Source organism: Mauremys reevesii, unplaced genomic scaffold (assembly GCF_016161935.1).
Source record: "Mauremys reevesii isolate NIE-2019 unplaced genomic scaffold, ASM1616193v1 Contig85, whole genome shotgun sequence".
Lineage (NCBI taxonomy): Eukaryota > Metazoa > Chordata > Testudines > Geoemydidae > Mauremys > Mauremys reevesii.
Window position 1 is genome coordinate 142,260 of NW_024100901.1, and position 26,967 is coordinate 169,226.

Genomic DNA, 26,967 nt, shown 5'->3' on the forward strand with positions numbered 1-26,967 from the left:
TCCGTTTTCCCCTATCAAGGTTCCTCCCACTCTGAACTTTAGGGTACAGATGTGGGGACCTGAATGAAAGACCCCCTAAGTTTATTTACCAGCTTAGGTTAACAGTAAGGTGCCACCACCAAGTGTATTCCAAATCTTAGGGGAGAGCCACTTGGAACTCTGCCTTTCCCCAAATATCTCCCAAGTCCCTAACCTGTCCTTTCCTGGACAGCCTTGAGACTAATCCCCCCCCCCAAGTCCCTACACCCCTTTTCCTGGGTAGGCTTGAGAGTATACCCTCACCAATTAGTCCTGGCAAACCTGGTGGCTGAACTTGGTGACTTTGTCCTCACCCATAACTATTTCACAGTTGGGGACAATATATACCTTCATGTCAGCGGCACTGCTATGGGTACTCGCATGGCCCCACAGTATGCCAACATTTTTATGGGTGACTTAGAACAACGCGTCCTCAGCTCTTGTCCCGTAATGCCCCATCTCTACTTGCTCTGCACTGATGACATCTTCATCATCTGGACCCATGGAAGAGAAGCCCTTGAGGAATTCCACCAGGATTTCAACAATTTCCATCCCACCATCAACCTCAGCCTGGACCAATCCACACAAGAGCAGTATCAACAGGAAAGGGAAGCTGAGAGACTCTATGCACTGCAGCTTGCTGTGAATGGAGAGCTGGCTGCTAGAAGGGGGTGGCAGCGTGAATGGGGAACAAGTGTGCCCAAGGAGTAGAAAGCTTTGGCTCAGATAGCACCCTCAGAAGACTTCCCCAGACTGGTTTAGGGATGCCGGTGTGACCTCTCTTGGCAGCCCCCAAAGAAGGAACTGGGTGGACTAAATGGACAGTGCCCCTCTCTATCTGAAGCCTAGCAAGGGAGGTACGTGAATCCCACCAGAAGTTAAAATGGTAAGTAAGGGAGGGGAGGCTCTACTAGAGGGCCTGGGCAGCTTCAGATACAGCACAGGAGGATTTCCACTTCTGAGCCATGAAAATAGAAATTGACTTTTCCTTTCCAGATTTATCTAATATTCAGAAAGAGAATCTAGCACCTGCCTTCCAGATTTGAACACCCTCACAATTCAGGAGTGCTCAAGCTCAATTTGGGCAACTGTTATTTCATTTCTCCCAAATCAAATATGCTGATCCACTGTCATTTGCTGTAGAAAAGTAGGATACAATTGAGCAACAAATGCTGGGGTCTTCCCAGTGCTAACTAGGGCTGGAATTGCTATTTTCAACAGCCATTACCATTTTTTTGTTTTGTTTGTTTAAAAGGAAGACAGTGATATTGCACTGGCAAATTCCCATAGAAACAAAGAATGGAACAAAAGAATAATAAAGGCACCTCAACTTTTCCTCATTTAGGTAGGACAGTCTTATAAGCTGGATCCAAACATCTTCCAAACACACAAGCTGAAAATTGTTCCACTTTACTGCAGTTCTGTAACCATGCGGAACCAGTCCTGTCTGTGTTCTGTGCACATCCAAAATCCCTACTGAATGCAGAAGTGCCCTGCTTTTGTGAACATCCCACCTGATATGTTCAGCCCTTGTGAGCGAAGCAGGTTCTCATTTAGTAATTGGATGGGAAGTCTCTCAGAAAGCGTTAAGTGCTGTAGGAGGTGTTGCTTATTCACTAGGTGAAGTGAGACCTTCCTGTTACACTAGTAAACCAGTGCTGCACAGAATGCACTTTGCTCCTAGAGTCTAGAATGGGCCCTTTGCTTCTATACACAGCCCATTAAAGACAATGAAAAGACTCCCACTCACTTCAACAGGCTTTGGCCAGAACTGGTTATACACAGGGTAACTCCACTGTCTGCACAGGGTCCTGGTCCCACAGCGGAGGGGCTTGTGAGCTTGTTGCAGAGCTGCTGCTCAGGGATGGGAACCTCCTGGCACCCCAGCCTCCAAAATCACTCAGGCTGCACTTTCTGCATGACTAGGTGCTGGCTGAGGGGGCGTGGAATTGGTGGCCTCTGCTGCAGTGATGGGCAGCTCAGGTACTTAAAGCCATGGCCTAGAGGAGGGAAGTGCCTAACTCCAGAGTCTGCAGCTGCCTAGGGCCAGGGCTGAGGATTTAGAGTCCCTAGTGCTGCCGTTGCAAGGTTCAAGCATGCTCAGCCCTGGCATTGCCATCCCTCCTGCGGCTGGTAGCTGCAGCTGGCTAAGGCTGGCCTCTAGTAATTGGCCCCATGGCTGTAGCCAGAGAAGCTACAAGTGGCTCTGTGACTACTGGGGCCATTAAGCTAGAGCAGCTAAAGACACTGGAGTTAACCTCAAGGAACAGAGGTCACCAGTAGGACAGGAATGTCAGGGGGAGCAGGGAAAGAGGGAGCAGGTCAGGCTTGCAGAGGGAGCTTCCAGCTGGGTGGGAGCATGTCCAAAGTAGAAAGGAAACAAGCCTGGGGAGAGGTGGTGGTGACCAGGTAGCAGACTAGTATGTAGACGGGAGCAGAGGGAGAGAGGCTGGTGACTTCAGATTCCCAAGGGCTGTCCTGACTTTGGGGAGATGGTGTTTGCAGGTGGCTGGCTCACATGGCAGGATGGGGGCTGAGGGAGGGATCTGTCAGAACTGATCAGGTATCTGCTGGCTTTAGAACTCTGAGCTGAGACTAGGACCACATGCCGTGGCTGGTGACATAGGGGGTACTGGAGACATGGCTAGAGAGGGTCTAAATGAGGAAGGAGATACATCTGGGAAGTTTCCTTGGTCACTGTGAAAGTTCTACTCACTGTGGACACTGGTAAACCCATGTGGGTGTACAGCTCAATGAGAAAACCCGGGGGCTGAGGGAGATGTGTATTGCAATGCATATAGTCATGTAGGGGTGTGATCAAAATGAAAAATGTCTCTGAGGTTCAGTACTGGCTATACTATGGCACCAATGGCACTGCCCCACCAGGTCCACACTCGGAGCCCACAGTGACTACATAGGGGCCCATAAATATGTTTAGCGCCAGGGCTCAAAAAAGGTTAATCCAGCCCTGACTGCCCGAGCACTATTTCAGCCCCACATTTTTGGGTGGACCTGCCACAGTGGGAGCTGCAGAGCACTCCCCCCACCACCACACACACACATACACACCACCCCCCTCCTGGTGTTGGGAGGGGAACAGGAGAAAGGACAAAAGAAGCAAGAGAAGAAGAGAAAGGAGGAAGGGAGGGATGGATGGAGGAAAAGGTGAAACGAAAAGGACAAACCCTAATGTCCCCAGTGATTCTAGGGGACAAAATTCCAGGTGCAGAATAAAATTCAGCCTCCTTAAGCTCATGTTTTCCATGCCTAGAATTCAACTGTCACCTGATGGATCAGACTGAACAGGTTTCAAACCTTGAGGAGGCTCTTACCTTCTAAACAGGGACATCTGTTTTCCAGTAAAATCAGGAAAAGGGAAGGAGAAAACTTGAAAGAGGCCCCTCCTGGCGCTCAAGTACGTGAACCCGAATACTCTCTCAGTCCTCAAAGAGAGACCTGGAGAAGGAGACTTGCTGAAGCAAAGCCACAGGGTCTCTGAGGTTTCCCTGACCCCTCGCCCCTGTCCTGCCTGGCTGATGTCAGCATCTCTCTGTGAGGTCACCACCTCCCCACCATCTTTGACCAATAGTCTGAGGTCCTGCAAAAGGCCTTTGTGATGTCACTGCCACACCCCTCCATCGCTGTGCTAATGTCCTGCCCCTGGCCAGGCACTTTGGAGGTTTGAGCTACTCCCTGTGGATCACCCCACTCAAGGAGCGTTCGTTCTAGGAAGCAAGCCGGCTAGACAGGAAAACATCAGATGCTGCTCCCAATGCTACACTCAGTTTTTCAGAAATTAGTCGACTTTATGGCCAGAAGAGACCATTAGAGCATCTAATCTGACCCCCTGCATATCACAGGCCTCCTGTATGACACAATAGCTACTTTTGGGACAAACACATTCCAGAAAGGCAGCTAGTCTTCATTAAATGACATCAAGAGATGGAGAATCCACCACTTTCCTTGGTAGCTTGTTCCTGTGGTGAATCATCCTCGCTGTTGAATATTTGTGCCTTAGTTGTAATATGAATTTGTCTCTTTTCACGTTCCAGCCATTGGGTCTTGTTATGCCTTTCTCTGCTCGATTAAAGAGCCCTTTCATACCCAATCTTTTCTCTCCATTAAGGCACTTCAGCACTTCAATGAAATCACCTTTCAATCTTCTTTTGATAAGCTAAACAGGTTGAGCTCGTTCAATAGCTCACTAGAAGGCATTTTTCTCCAGCCCTCAGAACATTTCGTGGCTCTTTGCTGCCCCAGCTCCAATTTCACAACATCTTTTTCAAATGAGGACACCAAAACTGGAGGCAGTATTCCAGTATCAATCTCACTGATGCCGTGTCACCTCCTGTGACGTTATTGACATAATCTGTAACTATAGCTCACTGTTGCAACCACTCATATATTTGCAGCCAATATTGTAGAAAGATTGTCGTGTAAGGGGTCTATGGAGAGGTTCTGATTGGCTGATTATAATGATACTATCTCTAGATGTGCATCTTTTTTGTAGTTGATGTTATGAATTTTGGCTCTATGCTGCCCGTATTTCAAACTTGTGCTCTGCTTCTGGGGAACACCCCAGCCAGACAAGTTGGTGTCAGTTCTGCCTAGCCTGCTTGATGGCTCATTAAGGACCATGAGTTATACAACTGATCCACTGAGAGAAGGCAGATACTCCTTGTCACTCAGCAAGGTATGCAGGAACCTGCCTATGGACAGAACTTTAAGGTTTTTTTCTATGTCATGTGCTGGATAGAGTGTCCTTAGGACAAAGAAAGCAAAGACCACATGGCAAGAGACTATAAAAGGCTTATGCCTCGTCTCCATCTTGTCTTCAATCCTGCTTCATTCCTCTGGAGGGACTTTGCTACAAACTGAAGCTCTCTACAAAGGACTGAATGACCCATCCCAGGTGTGGATGTACTCCAGAGACTTCATTTCAACCTGCAGTTTATTCCATCACTGCTACAAGCCTGACCCAAGAACTTTGCCATTACTGGATGTGAAGGGTTAAAATCCATGTGCATTTTATATAACAACCCGGTTTATTTTGCCAGCTCTTTTCCAGAGCCAAAGTCCAGAGTATGGTCAAGGGACCAGAGGCCTAGCAAATCGTGATCAGCTAAGAGAAAGCTGGGTAAACAGAAAGCCTTGCTTGCTAAGATAGGCCTGGTCAGCAAATTGCCAGGTGTTGGAGCTAAGAACTAAAGAATTGTGTCTTATTCAGAGTTGCAGATTGAACAAAGAATCCCTGTTCCTATTGTGTTAGTCTCTTCTGTAGGGAGACGTTCTTCCCACAGATACAACCTTGAGTTTACGAGAAGTTGGCACATGTCAGTATAAGATATGGCATCCTTCCACCTCCCTTCCCAGGGACCAATGCCTGCCTTAAAACACACAAAAAACAATCTTTATTGCCATATACTTTCATTGTTTCTTTGCTTTAACCCCTAGGAATGTACCTGTTGGACAATCAAAGGAGTTGCTCCATTCCTATGGACCCCAAATCAGAATTCAAGATTCATATTTTATGCTAATAATATTTTATCAAAGTATTGTTAACTTGCTAACTTGAGACCATGGGCGGAGACATTATGTAACCTGTTAACAATTGGCTACTGTGCTATCTTGTCTTGCTGCAAAACCTGTCCCGGGTGTGGAACTGCCTTCCCCATCACTTTCCCCCACCCATGGAAAACCTATATATTCTATTGTAATCAATTGACTGACAGTGCCTCTGAGCCTAATAAGCCAGGTGACACTCCGCCAGCGCTGTGTGTAATAAACTCCTCTGCTTGACCTCTACACGTTGTGGATTTACGTCCTTCAGAGAACAAAGAGAGAGGTGGAGGCCAGGTGACCAATTTGCCTGGGAAACAGAACAAAGGCCAGAAGAGGGACAAATGTATCCACCTCAAAACAGGGCAAACTGCAAAAGGCAAAAATGGGCCACTCATCTGGTCAGACTGAGGGATAACGGTGCTGCAAACAATTCAAACAGCTTCAAAAGTTACTGTCTGGGAATCAGGAAAAAATATTAAAGAAAAAAAGTCTGGCGAGCCCTAGAGGTGTTTATGGTGTTGGTCTCCCTGGCAGATTCTCTGATGGCTCACAGAGGCTGAGTGACAAGAGAAGCTTTTCACACAGGGCATTCACAGGGCCACTCCCTCTATGGATTCTCTGATGTTTAGAAAGCGCTGAGGTGTTAGTGAAGCATTTTCCACACTCACTCATCCCTTTCTGAACATCAGAGAATCCGCACATGGCAGAGGCCCTTTGAATGAGGTGTGTGGGGTCATGTCCCCACCTGGGTTAGGTATCGCCTGCTACATCATGTGGTGCTGCCAGCACAGCAAGGAGATGCCTGGGGCAGCCAACGGAGAGGGGAGGCACGTCCAGCTATTCAGCGGCAATTTGGCCCACTCAGTCCCTCTCGGAGGGAAAGACTTGCTGCCGAAAAAGTAGAGCTGCCATCGATTGTGGACTCTTCTTTTTTTTTTTGATGCTTGGGGCAGGAAAACGCTGGATCTGGCCCTGGTCCGTGGAAAACAAGTTGTTAAATCCCAGATGAGTGGAGTTATATCAGTTCTCAGCCTGAGTCCTTAGGTCTTAATCCTGAGGTTATGTCGGGTTCCTCCGGTGGGGGTGTGGAGCAGCTGTTCGTTTTCCTGTTCGCACTCCTCTGCGGTGTGAAAATTGGGGAGGGGAGGCAGAAGCCCCACTTCCCTCCCGAAATGACACCCAGTGGGGGAAGCCAGGACAACAGGGTGGGGCGGCAAGTGGTGGCCAGACTCTCACCGCCAGGGTCTAGTCTAGCTCAGGGTGCAGCTCAACTTCCTCCCCGCGCCTCTGCCCCCCAGTTCCCTTCCACCACCAGGTCAACCCGGGCACTAGGGCAGGAACGGGGTGAGGCAGCAAGTCAAGCTGAGCAAGGCAGGCCAAAGTGAGTCTTGTCTTCATGGGCCGCTCCCAATGATGTCCTTTTGTGTGCAACTGCTGCAAAACATCCCAGGCAGAGAAGCAACAGGCCAAAAGACTACTACAAAGTAGCTCAGTTGGGAGAGTGTTAGACTGATGATTTGAAGGTCCCTAGTTCAATCCCAGGCTTTGGCAGGCCCTTTCATCCCTCTTTATGCAGGGGTGGCTTGTTTTCTGGGAGCCCAGTGGTGCCTGCACCAAGGGTGAGTTCCTGAGCTTGGGCTCTGCAGTAGGAAAAGATACTGTGGGCTTCTGCTCCTAGTTGGCTGCCTGACCTTTAACAATGAGGACAGGAACTGTCTCTCCTACATGAGTTATTGGTGGACCCAATATGGCAGGAAATGAGTGACGGAGGCTGGCCCTCATGGGGCCCTGCAGGGCCTGGGACAAATTGCCCACTTGCCCCCTCTGGGTGGCACTGAAGGTGAGTCTCTGATCTTTGCTCTGCAGTAGGAAAACACAGAAGGGGCTTCTGCCCTAGTTGGCCCATCTGACCTTTAACAAGGAGAGATGGGAGCTGTCTTTCCCAACATGGCAGGAAGAGAGCAAGGCAGGGTGACCTCAGGAATGGTGCCAGAGGGCTGCTAGGCAGTGACAGGCAGGGACTGGGGATGGAAACTCCTCTGTGCGGCTGAGCGAGGGCAGTGCCAGGAAGAGTCATCTGTGAAAATGGCCATGTGGAAGGTGGAACGGATTTGGGGCCCAGGAGGCAGCACTTGATGTTCATTGCCTTGGAGTAGCTGGACTTAGACAGGGTGGGTGTTCATAAAATGCACATTAACAACTCTAGGGTAGCTTGATGGTGATTGGTGGAAGGGCCCATCTCTCTGGTCCTCCAGGCCAGTGAAGAATGATGGGGTTGGAGTCTTGTTCTTCACATTCATGGTGCGAGTACAGAAAGGGCTGGAGCTCCAACCAGGGGGGGCATTACTGGTGGGCGATGTGCTCTGTAGCACTGGTTATGGCTATATTAGTGTGTATGGTCCCCAGTTAAGGCGTGAAAGGAAAGTTCTATGGAAGGAACTGGCTCCCTTCCTCTGGACCGCACGGTGTTTGGTGTCAGGGGGGATTTCAATTGTTGCACCGGACTGAGGACTGCTGGTCCTGTTTTCCCAACTGTCAGAGGAAACTCTTCTATGATGAGCACTACCTGGCGCAGGTCTGTAGTGAGGTCGGCTTAGAGGACGTGTTTCTGCACAGTGGAACCAGTGGAGGGCGGGCGGTAGCCTCCTATTCCTCTGACCCGAGCTCACACCAGCCGCAGAGGGGATACACCTTTCTGCAGGGACAGACCAGGAGTTGCATTGACTGGATTTACGTGAAGGAGAGCACGTCGACAGCCCAGTGCAGAGTGGTGCCAATGGACTGTTCGGATCACACACCTCTCACTGTGTGCTCAATGTGGGCAATTCCCTGACCCAGGGCAGAGGATATTGGAAGCTGAACATCCAGACCTTGCAAGATAAAGGAGCAGGGGGGTGAGGCCTGGCGGTGTTGGCAGAACAGGAAAGCATCAGAGGGTTCTATGGCAACCAGGGGGATTGATGGGAGTCGGTGAGAGAGGAGTTGGGGGCTTTGTTCCGGTGGCCGGGGAAACACCACAACATTAAAGAAACCAACAGAGCCAAGTCCTGCAGTGTCACCTGTGGGATTTCCACAAGAGCATCCAGGCAGGGGAGCCAGTCAGCGTGTGACTGTACAATCGGATCAAGCGACAGCTGCCCGAGTTCCAGGAGATGAGGCTGCAGCTGGCCGATATGAGCGGGAGCACCGAGTGAAGGGAATGGAGACAAAGCAGGGGGATGCAGGGACTCAGGGCAGGACCCGTGGATCCGGTAGTGCAGGACCACAGTCACTGGAGGAGGAGAGAGAGTCCCACGAGAGGAAGCTGCTGGTGGGAAGCAATAAGTGCAGAGTGCAAACCAGCCAGCTGAGAGTCACAGGGGTCTAGAAAATGAAACAGCAGCAGGTCCCATGGTGTAATGGGCAACACTCAGGACTCTGAATCCTCAAATCTGAGTTCAAATCTCAGTGGGACCTCCTGGAAATATGCAATTTTGCTGCAAAGCCCTGGAGCTCAATGTGCTTGGCTACCCTCTCTCAGGGTGAACTAGAGTGAGTTTTTTCCCTCCCACTGGAGATAGGTCTTTGGTCTGGCTGGTTCAATGGGCTGGCGGCTATAGGTTGGGGTCCTAGAACTTAACAGTCTGGCTAGAGAGTCCTGTGGGTTCACCATATGGTTGTTTCTCGCTGCTTCACCTGATGCCCACAACTTTGGTCCCTGCAGCTGCCACACTCTTCCTTTTGCCCACATGGCATTTAAAGGAAGGATTTCCAGGGCCAGGCTTCACAGTCAGGGCTAGGCAGGAGGGAGGAAGAGTCCCAGGCGGGAACCCAGCACCTCTCCTCCTCTGGGCACCTGGAGCAGAGGCGGCTGGTGCTGACAGCTCCAAGGGAAGGCTTAAAAGCCACAGAGCAACCAAGGGCAGGGCAAGAGGAGGGGAGAACCATGCCTATGTGTGGCCAGCAGATAGCCACAAAGACACCTGGCCAGCCTGCTCCCTGCTCCCTGGCATGCCGAACCCCCATTGAAGGCCACCCACAGACCAGCATTCATTCTGCAGCAGCATCACAAGGTGGTTGGAAAGCAGGACCAGCCCCCGAGTGGAGCCTCTGTCCGTTCCCACTCCAGGGGCTCCTTTTGGCAGTGGGGCAGGAGACATTTCCCCCAAGAGGCTTTTTTCCAGCTGCTGAGAAGCACAGAAGTACCCGGTCTTTGCTCTTGTGATAAAAGGGGTTAATACATTTAGGCGGCCTGGCTAGCTCAGCTGGCAGCACCTCTGGCTCTTACTCTGAAGGTTGAAGTTACAATTCCCTGTTTGGGTGCTTGGGGCTCCTCCTCAACAATGCAACACACAATCTGCCTAAGCCCCCCACCCAGTAACCTGGGGAAACTAACCCTGGCCACTGGGTGCCTCCAAGAGGCGATACTTTCCCCACTCACAACCACTGAGTGCAGAAAAGAAACTTTAATAAAAAGGAGGAAAATCACCTTGTATTAACTTGGGAAAACACCACAATGAGGATTCATAAAACAACACTATGAGCAAAACACCCCCCCACGGTGCGCTGGGCAGTGGCCTTTTGCCTCGGGCTCCTAAATCCAGACACCAGAAGCTCTTTGGATGTGCCCCTCCCTTCACTGCACCTCACCCATAGCTGCTGGCCTGGGTCAGTGAAAACCCAGAGTTCACCTCTCACCTCCCGGGGGGAAAGCCCCTTTCTCCCTCCGCTGTCTGGCCACATTGCCAGTCACTTGCCGTTCCACCCTGTCACCGCTCTGCTGGCCACCCTCTCTGCTCTGGGACGTCTTGTGGTCCCACCAGAAGCAGGGCAGGCTCCCTAAAAGCAGGGCTGCCCAGAGGATTCGGGGGCCTGGGGCAAAGCAGGAGAGCGGACATAAAAAAAGGTGCCACCCGCTGCGATGCTTCTACTCACTGGGCAGCGGCCGAGTCTTCAGTGGCAGCGGGTCCTTCACTCGCTCCGCGTCTTTGGCAGCACTGAAGGACCCTCTGCGGAAGTGCATCCAAAGACCCGGACCGCTGCCGGGTGAGTAAAAATTAAAAAGGCGCCTCTAGCCAGGGAAGGGATTCTCGGCCAGGGCTTGTGGGGCCCCTGTGGGGTCAGGGCCTGGGGAAAATTGTCCCATCTGCCTCACCAGGATGGCCCTGCCTAAAAGTGGTGGCCACCAGAGCCCAAACAGTAGCCCCATCCCTTCCATTTAAACCCACACCCCTGCACCACCCCACTTCCCAAGGCCCCACTCCTACACTGCCTCTTCCCCAATGATCCCACCTCCTCTCACCGCTCTCCATCCCTTCCCCCCATCATAATTAACAGGTGCTCCAGTGGCACAATTGGTTAGCGCACAGTACTTATAGGGCAGTGCTGAGAGGAGCTATGCTGAGGTTGTGAGTTCAAGCCTCACCTGGAGCACTGGTTTTCATTGACCACAGGGCATCACCCCCTCATTTGGCCTGTGGAATGTAGAATTCCAGCCAGGGGGACACTGAGGAGGATTCAAAAATGCCCCCTTCACTTATTACCTCCTCTTCAGAGCACAGGTCAGACTCTACAATCCTTTCTACTCCCAGCCCCTGTGCCAGGATCCCTCAAGCAGAGCCTGGAGTCCTGCCCCTGGCGTCTGTACTATTGACAAACACTAAGTGACAGGGACAAAACACTCAAATCCCGCCTGGTGCGGGGAGCCAGGTTTGCTCTTCAAATTCTGTCGTTGGTACATTTCCAGGTCTGGGAATGTCCCACAACAGCATTTAATGGGAAGCTGCCTGCAGAACAGTGACACTGCACAGAGCTCCTGTGGAGGAGGGGTGGGAATTAGTAACATTTTGAGGATCATTTGGGAAATGAGCCTTTGCTGACAAGGTTTGTCTCTGTTCATATTTTGCCTTCAGGTGTTATGTTGAGGGATCTTTAGTGTATTTTTGAGAGGTTAATAACTATCTCCTCAACTTTATTTACTCAACTTAAAAATTGGTGTCACTTGATTTTAGCATCTCCCTGTGAAACTACAACTGACACGTGTGGCTTTCTACAGGGGGTCATGATGTTATAGTTGGGAAACTCAGTCTCTGTACTTCTGGGGGGGGGTGTTGCTTTTTTACAGCTGCCTCACGGCCAGGCACACCGGGCTGTTAGCTGCACGCACGGTCCTTGCCAGGGGCCCCTGCTGAACCCTGGGTGGCTGCACTGCAGGGCTGGGGTGACTCTGCAAGTGGAGAAGCTGCTGTGGAGCAATGTAGAGCAGATGCAGGAAGGAGACGAGGTCACTATTCACATTCTGAACTGCACAATTTTCCAAATTTGGGTAAAGATTAATAGATTCATAGACTTAAGGTCAGAAGGGACCATTATGATCATCTAGTCTGACCTCCTGCACAATGCAGGCCACAGAATCTCACCCACCCACTCCTGTAACAAACCCCTGCCCTATGTCTAAGTTATTGAAGTCCTCAAATCGTGGCTTAAAGACCTCAAGGTGCAGGGAATCCTCCAGCAAGTGACCCGAGCCCCATGCTGCAGAGGAAGGCAAATGTCCAAGAACAAGTCTAAGGGGAAGGTGAATGCAGAGCAATGACACTGGAGATGCCCAGACCTCCAATGGGGGCAGCGTGGAAATTAATAATGGGAAGATCATTTGCAAAATTAGTCGTCACTGACAAGCTTTGTCTCTGTTCCTATTTCACGCTGTAGTGTTAGTTAGAGGAATCAGGACATATTTTTACTATATTAATTAAACACTTAATTTTATTTAACCAAGCCGAAAACTTAATGTCACTTACTTTTTCTCTGTCCTAGCAAGAATGAATAGAATTTTGTGACTTTCTGGAAAGTGCAGCGAGATTAAATGTGGGGAATTCAGTCTCTGTGTTTGTGAGCTGATGTTTTCCTCTCACAGGTCAGTGCCTGCATTGAAATACCAAGAGGGATCTAAGGGCTGGTGTACGCTGGGCACTGAACTGGCAGCGCAACGTCTCTTAGAGTGTGAAACCCACCCCAAACACATAGAGTTAAGGTGACCTAAGCCCTGCTTAGATAGTGCTAAAGAAAAGGAAGAATTGTTCTGTTCATGTAGCTATTACAGGGATGGGAAAACCCTTCCAGTCATCTGCCTGCTCACTCCAGTGGCTGCCGGCCCCTCCCGCATGGCAGGGCAGGGTGGATCTGTGCCTCCACGCGCTGCCCGTCCCGAGCCCCTGCAGCCAATGGGACGCTGTGGGGGTGATGCCTGGGGGCAGCAGCATGCAGAGGACCCCCAGCCCACCCTGCCTTGGAGCCCCAGGTAAGTGCCACACCCCTGACCCCCTTCCTGAGCCTGCACCCCCACCCCCTTCCCACACCCCCCCTCCCGCCTACCCCCAATCTTCCTCCCACAGCCCTCAACCCCACCCTTACTCCTGTTCCCCCTTCCTCCTGCCCCAGCCCAGAGCCTGCACCAGCACCCAAACTCCATCCCAGAGCCTGCATCCCAGACCCCCTCCCCAACCCAAACTCCCTCCCAGAGCCCAGCCGCTCACCCCTTCTGCACCCAAACTCCCTCCAGAGCCTGCACCCCAATCCCCAGCCCCAGCCCAGGGCCTGCACCCTAGACTTCCTCCCCCCACCCAAACTCCCTCCCAGAGCCCAACCTCTCACCCCTTCTGCACCCAAACTCCCTCCCAGATCCTGCACCCCAATCCCCAGCCCAGGGCCTGCACCCTAGACCTCCTCCCCCCACCCAAACTCCCTCCCAGAGCCTTAGACAGGTGAGGGGCAGAGTTTTGGGGGGCGGGTTCTGGGCAGTATGAGTGACATTATTGGCCACTGGGAGGACTGGAGGACTGGCACCGGCCCTAAGGTAACTTGTGGTTGAGACCCTGCTTTAAGGGATTGGAGCAACGCTGGAGAGACTGACGGGCAGGGAGCTGGGGAGCTGTGTGTGCCCCAAGGAGAGTTGTTGTTGTGCTCTGGTGACACAGAGCGGGGGTGGGGAGTTTGTAAGCTGTGGTGTTTGTATAAAGTTTACTAACCCCCAGGTTAAATAATGTTCTTGCTCTGGGCTATACATGACACTCTTTGTTGAGAGTAGAGCTCAGTGGGTGAATGTTTCCTGCAGGGTAATGGGTTCCTAGTTCCAATCCAAGTGATTCCTTTAAAAACTTTTTTGAATGAAAATCGATTTCCAGACCCATCTCCAGTATGTTCAGGAGTTCGCTGAATGGGGGCGGGGGCTTGAAATGAATTTAAACACTCAGCATTTTCCTGTACAAATGAATAAAGACCTGGCAGAGTTGTCCAGCAGCTGAAATCAGTTCCAGTCCTCCGCGTCTCTAAGAGGGACACTCCGTAGCTGAGGCATGTGGGACACCTCTGTGGTGAGGACAGGTGAAAAAATGCTGGATTCAATGAAAGCTGAGCCCATAGGAGGGGAAGGTGAACGGCAGCACCACACAGGGTCATAACACTCAGACACGGGGCTCCACTGTCACTGCCCCTGTGTTTTCCATTATTTCTATCCTAAGGAATGCACCCTCCCCCTCCCCCACACACTGTCACACACAACCTTCTCCCCTTGAGCCCCATCCCACCCCTACCCCTCTCCCCCACACACGCCATGGGACACAGCCTCTCGGTGACTCACCCAGATGGGGGCTTGTCTCTGCATCTCCCCAACAGGGGAGCAGAGAGCTGAAAGGGCCACAGGAGACCAATGGAGCTAGGCAGGCATAGAAAATACTTCCCCTCCCTTCCCAAGAGTCCCATTAATCTCACCCATGGGACGTTAAAGGTAATAGTTGGAGATATACCAATCTCCTAGAACTGGAAGGGACCTTGAAAGGTCATTGAGTCCAGCCCCCTGCCTTCACTAGCAGGACCAATTTTTTGCCCCAGCTCCCTAAGTGGCCCCCTCAAGGATTGAACTCACAACCCTGGGTTTAGCAGGCCAATGCTCAAACCACTGAGCTATCCCTCCCCCCAAGATGTTCCAGCACCGGGTGGGCTCAAAGCACCAACCTTCCCCTGAGCAACGGAAGGGGCAACCAGCTCTATCACATGGAAGGAGGCTCCCCACCTCTGCTGCTGCCATCCTGCAGCCTTTAATATGGATTTGTTTTAGCTAATGCAATCCCCGCACTTTGCTAATCCATCCATGAAACATGGAGATAAGCTCCTGAAAACAGGGCCCAGTGGTGCAATGGGTTAGTGCCCAATAATTATAGAGCAGTGCTGAGTAGAATCATGCTGAGGTTGAGAGTTCAAACCTCACCTACAGCACTAGTTTCTTTTAAGCAAATGGCTTCTGCCAATCATTTTGCCCTGCAGAAAATACAATTGCAGCTCAGAAGACACCGAGGTCCCCTTGCTTTACAGAGAGCAGGGCAGATTCCACAGATCTACCAGGCTCTGCTCTCCACCAGCCGCCTGTGTCAGGAGGGGTCGAGTAGAGCCCAGAGCACTGCCCCCAACTCCCCCTCAGTCTTTGCTCCCCAAACCACCTGTGTGCTCACCCTCTTCGCTGTGAGACTCAAACCCTACCTGGCTTTCTGTATGTTGGTGTAGTTTTCATCTGTCGTGTTGATGTGCATGTGGGTCCTGTGTGATTTTGGTGGATGCCTTGCATAGTTTTGTGTGCATGGGTGTGTGTATGATTTTTGCATGAATATTGTTTTTTGCTAAGTATTCTTTTGGTATGTGGGTTTTGTGCTTTCTTGTTGTGGGCTTTTGCTGTATTTTTTGGTGTGGATTTGTTCTTTCTATATTTTGTGTGGCTTTCCCTTATGGGTATATGGCTCTATGTGCTGTGTGGGTTTGGTTTTTGTTTATGTCTGTGTGGGCCTGTGCAGTCTGTGATGTTCTCTTTCTCTCTGTTTGTATCTTCATGTGTAAATTCACTGGAACTTTTGAAACTCTCCACAGCTTTGCCAATTTTCACCAGGAATTTTACTCATTAACGAATTTTCACTTGTTCCCTACCAGTTGGTGGTCATTGCCCCAGGGGCCTGTCAGTCTCAGGGTCCTGCTTTCCCATTGGCCCTTCCCCCTTCTATTGGGACTGGGAACTAGCCAACCAAAAAAACCCCACTCAGTTTTAGTAAAGGGCCAACAGTCCCTTACACAAGCTGGGCCTGTGAGGGAGGGAGAGCTCAGTGGTTTGAGTATTGGCCGCTAAATCCAGGTGTGTGAGCTCAGTCCTTGAGAGGGCCATTTAGGGATCTGGGATAAAAATCTGTCTGTGGATAGGCCCTGCTTTGAGCAGGGGGTTGGACTAGATGACCTGCTGAGGTCCCTTCCAACCCTGGTATTCTATGATAGGGTCACCAATGTTTAGAAAACTAGCACAAGCTGGTCCCGTGGTGTAATGGTTGGCATGCTGAAATCTGAGTTCAAATCTCAGTGGGACCTTGTGGTAAATCCCTGGAGATCCAAGTGCTTTCCTGTCTCCAGCTGTATAAGAATGAGTTGTTTACCTTTTGCTGAGTGACTCATACCCACTGGAGCCAGGTCTTTGGTTGGAATGGGGTCTAGAAGTGGCTATGGTTGGACTGGGTGTTTGGGATTTCTGATGCCCACAAGTTTGGCCCTTGTGCTTTCTACCACACTTTTCCTCTTGCCCACATGGCGCTTGAAGAAAGGAGTGTCAGGGCCAGGTTTCATAGTCAGGGCTAGGCAGGCGGGAGGAAGAGTCCCAGGCTGGAGCCCAGCACCTCTCCTCCTCTGGGCACCTAGGACAGAGGCGGCTGGTGCTGACAGCTCCAAGGGAAGGCTTAAAAGCCACAGTACATCCAAGGGCAGGGCAAGAGGAGGGGAGAACCATGCCTATGCGTGGCCAGCAGACAGCCACAGAGACCCAGCCAGGCTGCTCCCTGCTCCCTGCCATGCCGAACACGCACTGAAAACCACCCACAGCCAGCTGCTGATGCTTTGTGGCCAACATCAGAAGATGGTAGGAAAGCAGGGCCAGCCCCCCTGGTGGGGCCTCTGACCGTTCCCACTCCAGGTGCTCACTTTGGCAGTGGGGCAGGAGATTTTACCCCAAGAGGCTTTTCCCCAGCTGGCGAGAAGCAGAGAAACACCCAGGCTCCCAAGGGGCTATGTAGCAACCCCCTCAAGCACAGGGACAGGCGCACACTTGGAAGAGGGAAACTGCTCCACACTCTAGCCCGGGCAGCTGCCCATTTTCTTTGGCAAGTCAGGAAGGGCAAAGGTGAGACTGGAAGCACCTGGGGCTCATGCCCCAGCCTTTGTGACACCCAACCCCCAACTCCTTCCCGGGGCTCTAGCTGAAGCCAGAGCATTGGCCTGAGCGGCCAAGAAGAGGTTCTAGCCCTGAAGGGAGCAGGACGTTCAGCACAAAGGTAAAACTGCACCAACACAACCATGAAGGGACTTGAACCCTCAATTGCCTGATTCAAAGTCAGACGCCTTATCCATTAGGCCACATGGTCACAGGACCAAAACCTTTCCAAGCACTGATTTGGAAAAGGCAGACACTGTGTTTCTCAGGTCCTCTACTGAGTGGGGCCAAGACTGTCTGGGCACAAGTAGTCGAGTTCCCAGTGAGATGTGAGACAATTCTCTGGAGCCAGGTACAGGACTTTGGCAGGGAGGCTCTGGCATGAGGGATTGGGGTGCAGCGGACAGACCGGCTGTCTAGGTGCTTAGATTTGGTCTCACTGAGGAGAAGGAGGAATCCTGCTGACAGGCAGTGGCTGTGGAGAAAAAGAGGGATCTCCAGGCTGCTCAGGTCTCCTTCTTCCAGCTCCTCATCTGGCTGAGCTGCTCCACCGGCCTGGACAAGTCCTCTGCATGCTCAGCAAATAGCCCAAGAGCCATTGCTGCCCAAACCTGTGCTGGGGGGTGAGCGTCTGTCTTCCCTGTCCCAGCCGCGCTAGAGCAGACCTAGAGATCGAGAGAGACAGTCAACAACGATTAAGGCTCAGATTATATAAAGGGGGTCACAGAAACTGTGACTTTCAGAGATCTCAGTGACATTTTCCTCCTCAGCCCTGGGGCAGCAAGACTGGAGCTGTCGGCTGGTGGGGGCCTCACAGCTATCAGCCACCAGTGTCGGAAGGGGCTCCCACAGGCCCATGGCACCACGGATGGACCCCACAGCTCCCAGCTACTGTGAGCAGCGGGAGGCCCCCAGAGCTCCCAGCTGTTGTGGGTGGATCCCAGAGCTCCCAGGTACCACATGGGACAGGGGGACCCTGGAGCTCCCAGTCGGGGTGACTGGGTTATAAAGTCCGGTCAGCGGTGCTGCGGGGCTCAGGCAGGCTGGTCCCTACGTGTCCTAGGGCACCGCACTGTGCCCTGGAAGAGGCCAGTAGGTCCCCCCTGCTGCACCGCTGACCAGGAGCCGCCCGAGGTAAGTCTGCACCCCAACCCCCTGCCCCAGCCCTGAACCCCCCCAAACCCAGAGCCCCCTCTTGCACCCCAGAGCCCTCACCCCTCTGCATTTCAACCTCCTGCCCCAGCCCAGGGCTTCCTCCCACACCTGGAACCCATCATCCCTGCCCCCACCCCAGAGCCATCACCCCGTCCTGGACCCCAACCCCCTGCCTCAACCCACAGCCCCCTCCTGCACTCTGAATCCCTCGGCCCCACCCTGCAGCCTGGAGCCCCCTCCTCCACCCCAAACCCCTCATCTCCCCACAGCTCCCACAGGCAGACCCTGGAGCTCCCAGCAGCCATGGGTGGCCGGGGAGCCCCCACAGCCCCACACCACTGCGTATGGACCCTGCAGCTCCTAGGAGCGGACCCCAGAGCTCCCAGCCGCTGCGGATGGACCCAGGATTTCCCAACAGGCCTTGATGGCGGGAGGGCCCCGCAGCCCCACGTCATTGCTAATAGACCCTGCAGCTCCTACAAGTAGACCCCAGAGCTCCCAGCCGCTGCGGAGGGACCCAGGATTTCCCAACAGGCCTTGATGGTGTGAGGACCCTGCAGCCCCATGTCATTGCAAATAGACCCTGCAGCTCCGAAGCCCCTGGAGCTCCCAGCCACCACAGGCAGCCCTCAGCCGCCACAGGCAAGAGAGGGAGCCACCAGCTCTCAGACACTGTAGGCAGAGCCTGGCATTCCCAGTCACGGAGGGGGTGAGGAGAAGCCGCAGCCCCCGGCTATTGCAGATGGCCCCGTAGGTCCCAGACGCTGCAGGTGGATGCCAGAGCCCCCAGCTGCCATCGGGACCCCGCGGCCCCCGGCCGCCCCGGGCAGGAACCGTCACCCCGCGACCGGCAGAAAACAGCCGCGCGCGGAAGCCCTTCGCACCCTGTGACCCCCCCGGTGCTGCACCTTCTCGCCAGGCAGGAGGCGGCGCCCAGTAGTTTCCCCAGGAATTGAAATTAGGGGGGGTGTTTGAATTTACAGGGGGGGTGTCAGGGCCAATGAGATATATAAAAGAGATGTGAATAAAGTAAATGTTTTGTTAGAATAATGCAAATTTAACTTAAGGATAATGCAAGTTACACATAACAGGTCTAAATTTCTAAAAATATATATAATTTTAAAAAAAATGTATTTAATTTAAATTGACTTTTGAAAAGTAAGCCATCATGGGATAAGAGGGAAGTCCTCTCATGGATCAGTAACTGGTTAAAATCTTGGAAACAAAGGGTAGGAATAAATTATCAGTTTTCAGAATGGAGAGAGATAAATAGTGGTATCCCAGAGGGGTCAGTACTGGGACCATTACTGTTCAACATACTCATAAATGATCTGGAAAAATGCGTAAACAGTGAGGTGACAAAATTTGCAGATGATACAAAACTGTTCAAGATAGTTAAGTCCCAGGCAGACTGCGAAGAGTTACAAAGGGATCTCACAAAACTGGGTGATTGGGCAACAAAATGGCAGATGAAATTCAATGTTGATAAATGGCTTCATCGGATGCATAGAATGGAACATATAGTGAGGATATATGTATAAGCACACACACATACAAACAGAGAACATGAAAAGGTGGGAGTTGCCCAACCAACTCTAAGAGGCTAATTAATTAAGATGAGCTATTCTCAGCAGGAGAAAAAAAACTTTTGTAGTGATAATCAAGATGACCCATTTAAGATAGTTTGACAAGAAGGTGTGAGGATACTTGACATGGGGAAATGGATTCAATGTGTGTAATGGCTCAGCCATTTCCAGTCTCTATTTAAGCCTAAATTGATTGTATCTAGTTTGCATATTAATTCAAGTTCAGCAGTTTCTCGTTGGAGTCTGTTTTGAAGCTTTCTATTGCAAAATTGCCATCTTTAAATCTGTTACTGAACGGCCAGAGGTTGAAGTGTTCTCCTATTGGTGTTTGAATCTTATAATTCTTGACGTCTGCTTTACATCCCATTTATTTTTTGCACAGAGACTGTCTGGTTTGGCCAATGTACATGGCAGAGGGGCATTGCTGGCACATAATGACATATATCACATTGGTAGATATGGAGGTGAACGAACCCTGATGGCATGGCTGATGTGAGTAGGTCGTATTATGGTGTCACTTGAATAGATAAGTGGACAGAGTTGGCATCGGGTTTTGTTGCAAGGATAGATTCCTGGGTTAGTGTTGTTGTTCTGTGGTTGCTGGTGAGGATTTGCTTCAGGTTTGGGGGTTGTCTGTAAGCAAGGACTGGCCTGTCTCCCAAGATCTGGGAGCGTGAGGATCATCTTTCAGGATAGGTTGTAGATCTTTGATGATTCGCTAGAGAGGTTTTAATTGGGGGGATGAACGTAAAGGCCAGTGGTGTTCTGTTATTTTCTATGTTGGGCCTGTCTTGTAGTAGGTGACTTCTGGGTACTCTTCCGGCTCGGTCAACCTGTTTTTTCACTTCAGCAGGTGGGTAATGTAGTTTTAAGAATGCTTGATAGAGATCTTGTAGGTGTTTATCTCTGTCTGAGGGATTGGAGCAAATACGGTTGTATCTTAGAGCTTGGCTATAGACAATGGATCATGTGGGGTGTCCTGGATGGAAGCTGGAGGCATGTAGGTAAGTATAGCGGTCAGTGGGTTTCCGGTAAAGGGTTGTGTTTATGTGACCATCTCTTATCAGCACAGTACTGTCAAGGAACTGAACCTCTTGAGTGAATTGATCTAGGCCGAGGTAGATGGAGGGATGGAAATTGTTAAAATTATGGTGGAATTCCTCAAGGGCTTCTTTTCCATGAGTCCTGATGATGAAGATGTCTTCAGTGTAGCGCAAGTACAGTAGGGGCATTAGGAGACGAGAGCTAAGGAAGCGTTATTTTAAGTCAGCCATAAAAATGTTGGCATACTGTGGGGCCATTTGGGTACCCATAGCAGTGCCGCTGACTTGAAGATATATATTGTCCTCAAATGTGAAATAGTTGTGGGTGAGGACAAAGTCGCGAAGTTCAGCAACCAGGTTTGGCATGTAACTAGTTCACAAAACTGCAGGGGGGTGTTGGGAAATCAGTGCTCATGCCCCTGGCCAGCCTATTTCCCTTTGCCGCTCTGAAACGTGCCCCCACGTGCAGGCCCCGAAGCTGGGCCCGGGGGCGGAAGGCCAGGGAGAGGCTTTGGCTAGGGCCAGCGTGTCCTTGTGAGGTAATTGTCTCTCTGGAGGTGAAAGTCATCAGTTCGGGGTGCGAAGGGAAGTGGCCATTGAAGGAGAATGCAAGGCATAGGGTGGGCAGGCCAAAGATTTTTTTGTTCCCCCCCTTGAAAAGGGGTCACCCTCCCCATCAGGGAATCAAACCCCAGTCTCCCGCATGACAGGCGGGGATACTCACCACTATACTAACGAGGAAAGGGGCAGAGGGAGGGGCCCCAGCTCCCACAGACCAGCTACGGTCAGCGTACACCTACACTGTCGCATGGGCCCCAGCAGGCAACAGCACCCCTGGCTCTCTTCTGCTTCCCAAAGGCTTTGGCCGCAGCAACAGCCCTGGGAAAAGCCCTGGCCCTCCTCACCTGCCCTTGCCCAGCACGACGCCTTTCCGGGCCTACACAGCTCCTCACACAACACCCGCCTGGGACCTTGCCCTCACCTACCAGCTCAGCAGCACCTTTTTTCCTCTCAAAACCTCCTCTTGCCACCCTCCCCCTTCCACACTTCAGACTCATAGAATCATAGAATCTCAGGGTTGGAAGGGACCTCAGGAGGTATCTAGTCCAACCCCCTGCTCAAAGCAGGACCAAACCCAACTAAATCATCCCAGCCAGGGCTTTGTCAAGCCTGACCTTAAAAACCTCTAAGGAAGCAGATTCCACCACCTCCCTAGGTAACCCATTCCAGTTCTTCACCACCCTACTAGTGAAAAAGTTTTTCCTAATATCCAACCTAAACCTCCCCCTCTGCAACTTGAGACCATTACTCCTTGTTCTGTCATCTTCTACCACTGAGAACAGTCTAGATCCATCCTCTTTGGAACCCCCTTTCAGGTAGTTGAAAGCAGCTATCAAATCCCCCCTCATTCTTCTCTTCTGCAGACTAAACAATCCCAGTTCCCTCAGCCTCTCCTCATAAGTCATGTGCTCCAGCCCCCTAATCATTTTTGTTGCCCTCCACTGGACTCTCTCCAACTTATCCACATCCTTCTTGTAGTGTGGGGCCCAAAACTGGACACAGTACTCCAAATGAGGCCTCACCAGTGCTGAATAGAGGGGAATGATCACATCCCTCGATCTGCTGGAAATGCCCCTACTTATACAACTCAAAATGCCATTAGCCTTCTTGGCAACAAGGGCACACTGTTGACTCATATTCAGCTTTTCGTCCACCATAACCCCTAGGTCCTTTTCTGCAGAACTGATGCCCAGCCATTCGGTCCCTAGTCTGTAGCAGTGCATGGGATTCTTCCGTCCTAAGTGCAGGACTCTGCACTTGTCCTTGTTGAACCTCATCATCTTTCTTTTGGCCCAATCCTCTAATTTGTCTAGGTCCCTCTGTATCCTAGCCCTACCCTCCAGCATATCAACCACTCCTCCCAGTTTAGTGTCATCTGCAAACTTGCTAAGGGTGCAGTCCACACCATCCTCCAGATTGTTAATGAAGATATTGAACAAAACCGGCCCCAGCACCGACCCTTGGGGCACTCCACTTGATACCGGCTGCCAACTACACATGGAACCATTGATCACTACCCGTTGAGCCCGACCATCTAGCCAGTTTTCTATCCACCTCATCACAAACTCACCCACGGCCCCTTTGGCTTCTCAAGCGCCTCTGGAGGGACGCAGCTTCCCAGGCACACAGATCCTTCCCTTCAACGCGCACTGGATGGACATTCGAAACACAGCCCTTTCCAGGAGGGAATGCACTGCTTTTGGACCCTGGCGCACAGCAAGAAGTCCTGGGACTCTTTTTCTGATGGATGGACCCCACTGACTTGCCTTTACCAAGCAGAGACTAAGGACCGGCCGATGGCTCTCTTTGCAAACGGACGCCATCAGACTGAGCCACGAGGCGTGCTGCAGGATAGCTCCTCCCCACCAAAAATTAATGCCATGACCCAGATTTGAACCGAGATTGCTGTGGCCACAGCGCAGAGTACTAACCACTCTACGATCACGGCCAGGCGCTGTGCGAGCAGGCACCAGCCCAGCGCAAAATGCTCAGGTCTGCGCTCTCGGGGCGGCCACCTACATCGCCGGCGGCCACGGGTATTTCTCAAGTCTGCCCATTACAGTCACAGGTAAAATGCTGAGCAAAGGAAAAAATAGAGGAAGCCAATCCCATGCCTGTCCCTTTTTCTGTCTTCCTCCACCCCTGGACCAAGTCCCTCCCGGTTTGTCTGGGCCATTGTCCTCATGCCCTGGCCAGCCTATTTCCTTTGCCGCTCTGGAAACGTGCCCCACGTGCAGGACCCGAAGCTGGGCCCGGGGCGGAAGGCCAGGGAGAGGCTTTGGCTAGGGCCAGCGTGTCCTTGCGAGGAATTGTCTCTCTGGAGGAGAAAGTCATCAGTTCAAAAGAAGGGAAGTGGCCATTGAAGGAGAATGCAAGGCATGGGGTGGGCAGGCCAGGGATTTCTTTGTTCCCCCCTTGAAAAGAGGTCACCCTCCTCATCGGGGAATTAAACCCCAGTCTCCCGCATGACAGGCAGGGACACTCACCACTATACTAACGAGGAAAGGGGCATAGGGAGGGGCCCCAGCTCCCACAGACCACCTATGGTCAGCGTACACCTACACCATCGCATGGGCCCCAGCAGGCAACAGCACCCCTGGCCCTCTTCTGCTTCCCAAAGGCCTTGGCCGCAGCAACAGCCCTGGGAAAAACCCTGGCCCTCCTCACCTGCCCTTGCCCAGCACGACGCCTTTCCGGGCCCACACAGCTCCTCACACAACCCCCGCCTGGGACCTTGCCCTCCCCTACCAGCTCAGCAGCACCTTTTGTCCTCTCAAAACCTCCTCTTGCCACCCTCCCCCGTCCACACTTCACACTCACCTCATCACAAACGCACCCACGGCCCCTTTGGCGTCTCAAGCGCCTCTGGAGGGACGCAGCTTCCCTGGCACGCAGATCCTTCCCTTCAACGCGCACTGGACGGACATTCGAAACACAGCCCTTTCCAGGAGGGAATGCGCTGCTTTTGGACCCTGGCGCCCAGCAAGAAGTCCTGGGACTCTTTTTCTGACCGATGGACCCCACTGACTTGCCTTTACCAAGCAGAAACTAAGGACCGGCTGATGGCTCTCTCGCTGGCACTGCTGCTGCGGTCTCTGTTCCTCCGCCAGGCAGCGGGACCCGCCCGCGGCCTCGCGCCGCTTTTCGTGGGCGGGCGCTGAGCTCTGAGCGCACAAGGCTCTGGCGGCTCCGCCCCGCATCGCTGTCAGACAACGTCACCAATGGGAGCTGAGCCTGTCAGAAACGTCAATTGGGGAGGGACCAATGGGAGACCAGGTTTCAGAGACCCGCCCTGCCTGAAGGCCAATGGGAGTTCAGCTGTCAGAAAACACTAGACAGGCCAGCACCAGCCAACCAGGAACTGCCCCTCTTCTCAAGCACACAGACAGCACCCCCCCATCCTACCCCACCCAGCAGCAGTCCGCCCCAGATGGCTCAGGTCAGGCCCCCCAGCAACCCGCAAAACACAAGTCTCAACTCCCCTTGTCCCCCCACTGCTGTTTTTTATTTACACAACAAGAACTCCACCCAGACACCAAAAATGGGGGAATCCTTTCCAGTTTTCTACAGCCACCCTTACCCCTAACCCAGCCCCTTCCCCATATCTGGCAACACGCTCCCAGCTCAGGGTGACCACACACCCCGTCGGGGCAGGCTCTGCTCAGCCCGGCTCCCCACAGCCTGCAATAAACATGTGGGGCCCAACCCCAAAACTTATTCCTATTTTACCCCAATGGCCCCAAACTGCTGCTTTTAATATATGCAAATAAGGTGCTGCCACAATCAGGCCACGCCCCAGCTCTCCAGTGGAGCCACCCGGCAGAGAACAAGGTGATATTTAAATTAGCCAGGACGTCACTCAGTCATTGCCCTCTGCTCCCAGCAGGTGGCACCGGAGAGCTCCGAGCTCACTCACTTCCCTTTCTCGCGTCGGCTTCAGCCCCCGGGTTACAAACGCACCAACCGGGGAGCAGGAGTGCGGGGCTGCTCCAGGGTGACCAGATGTCCCGTTTTTAAAGGTTTGGCTGGACTTTTTCTTATATAGGAGCCTATTACCCCCCACGCCCTGTCCCATTTTCCAGTTTCTTTAAGGTCACCCTATGGGGCTGCTCTGTGGGGACGGACTTGCACACTTGGGATGTTAGTGCAAAAAACTCCTCCTGGGCTGAGTAAAGGGCAGAGACCTGCCCTTAGCCTGCCCTGAGTGGGGGTCACCCAAACCGACCCTCACTCGCCAGGCAGGTGTCACCTTTCAGCCTGGGGAAAAGGCAACACGCCCCCACTCCCCAGCTCTGCGTGGGCGGAGAGCCAATGAGAACTTCTATTAAAAGGGAAAGAGAATCAAGCCTGAGTTTGGGAAAACCCCACAACCACATTCAAATCTACGCTCATCAGCAACCCCCCACCCCAGAGTACGCTGGGCAGTGCTGTGCCTCAGTTTCTCACCTTGCGGTGTGACAGGCCAATCCAATGTTCCTTTAAGAGACCCCTCCGCTCTCCTTCCCCCAACCCCCACTCCTCTTGGGCAGCAAAGCCCCAGGAGTGGGGGAGGGAGGGGAAGGCATCAAAAGACACCTCCGCTTCTGCTGCCGACACTCCCTCAACTGGCTCTCGGTTTGCCCTGTTCACTCTGCGTCGCTGCCGCTCCACGGCATTGTCCTTCACCCTGCTGCTGAGAGCTCCTGTGTCACCACTTCCCCTGCTGCCACCTGCCTGTCTCCTGCAGCCTCTGCGCGGCCACGTAGTGGGGGAACCTCGCTACAAGTGCAGCCTGGGCAGCCTCTGTCATTGCAACACCATGGGCAGGGCGAGAACCGCCAGCTGGGGGAGACTAACGCCCTGCCCCGCCCCTTCCACCTGAGGCCCCGCCCCTTCTGCAAACACCCCTGTGCCCAGCGTACACCAGCCCTTAGATCCCTCTTGGTATTTCAATGCAGGCACTGACCTGTGAGAGGAAAACATCAGCTCCAAACACAGGGACTGAATTCCCCACATTTAATCTCGCTGCACTTTCCAGAAAGTCACAAAATTCATTTAGTTCTTGCTAGGACAGAGAAAAAATAAGTGACACTAAGTTTTTGGCTTGGTTAAATAAAATTACGTGTTTAATTAATACAGTAAAACTATGTCTTGATTCTGCTAAACAACACCACAATGTGAAATGAGAACAGAGACAAATCTTGTCAGTGACGACTAATTTCGCAAATGATCTTCCCATTATTAATTTCCACACCGCCCCCATTGGAGGTCTGGGCATCTCCAGTGTCACTGCTCTGCATTCACCTTCCCCTTAGAATTGTTCTCGGACATTCCCAAATTTGGAAAATTGTGCAGTTCAGAATGTGAATAGTGACCCTGGCTCCTTCCTGCACCTGCTCTACATTGCTCCACAGCAGCTTCTCCACCTGCAGAGTCACCCCAGCACTGCAGTGCAGCCGCCCAGGGCTTTGCAAAAATTAATAATACAGAGTTTGGAGGAAAGTAAACATTTGGGAGTTGTGGAAATAGCAAAAGGCAACAGTTGTGGTGTTACAAGAAGGGCAGTTTTTGGTTTAATAATAAAACCCAGTTATATAAATGTAACTGTATGTGCAGCTCTGTGCACTCACGTTGGATGGAAGCTTAGTAATTAAATTATACAAGAGGGTCAGGTAAAGTTTTGTCCTGAGAAGCCTTCACAGCCATTCTGAGGGGAAATGGGCCCTTTGTCCACAGAAATGGTCTATAGGGGACGGCTGCAGGCAGCAGGCGGAGAGATAATCTCATCAAAATGATTTGACTCCTGGGTAATGTTAGCAAAATCACTAAAGGAATGTCCGGGGTTTCTATT

General features: G+C 52.1%; 1 non-coding gene across 1 annotated transcript; it reads left to right on the forward strand.

Annotated features, from left to right (window-relative positions):
• The first annotated feature begins 10,898 nt into the window (after positions 1-10,898).
• TRNAI-UAU lies at positions 10,899-10,992 on the forward strand. The gene is made up of 2 exons: positions 10,899-10,936; positions 10,957-10,992. It is a non-coding gene; the product is annotated as a tRNA-Ile (tRNA).
• Positions 10,993-26,967: the final 15,975 nt, after the last annotated feature.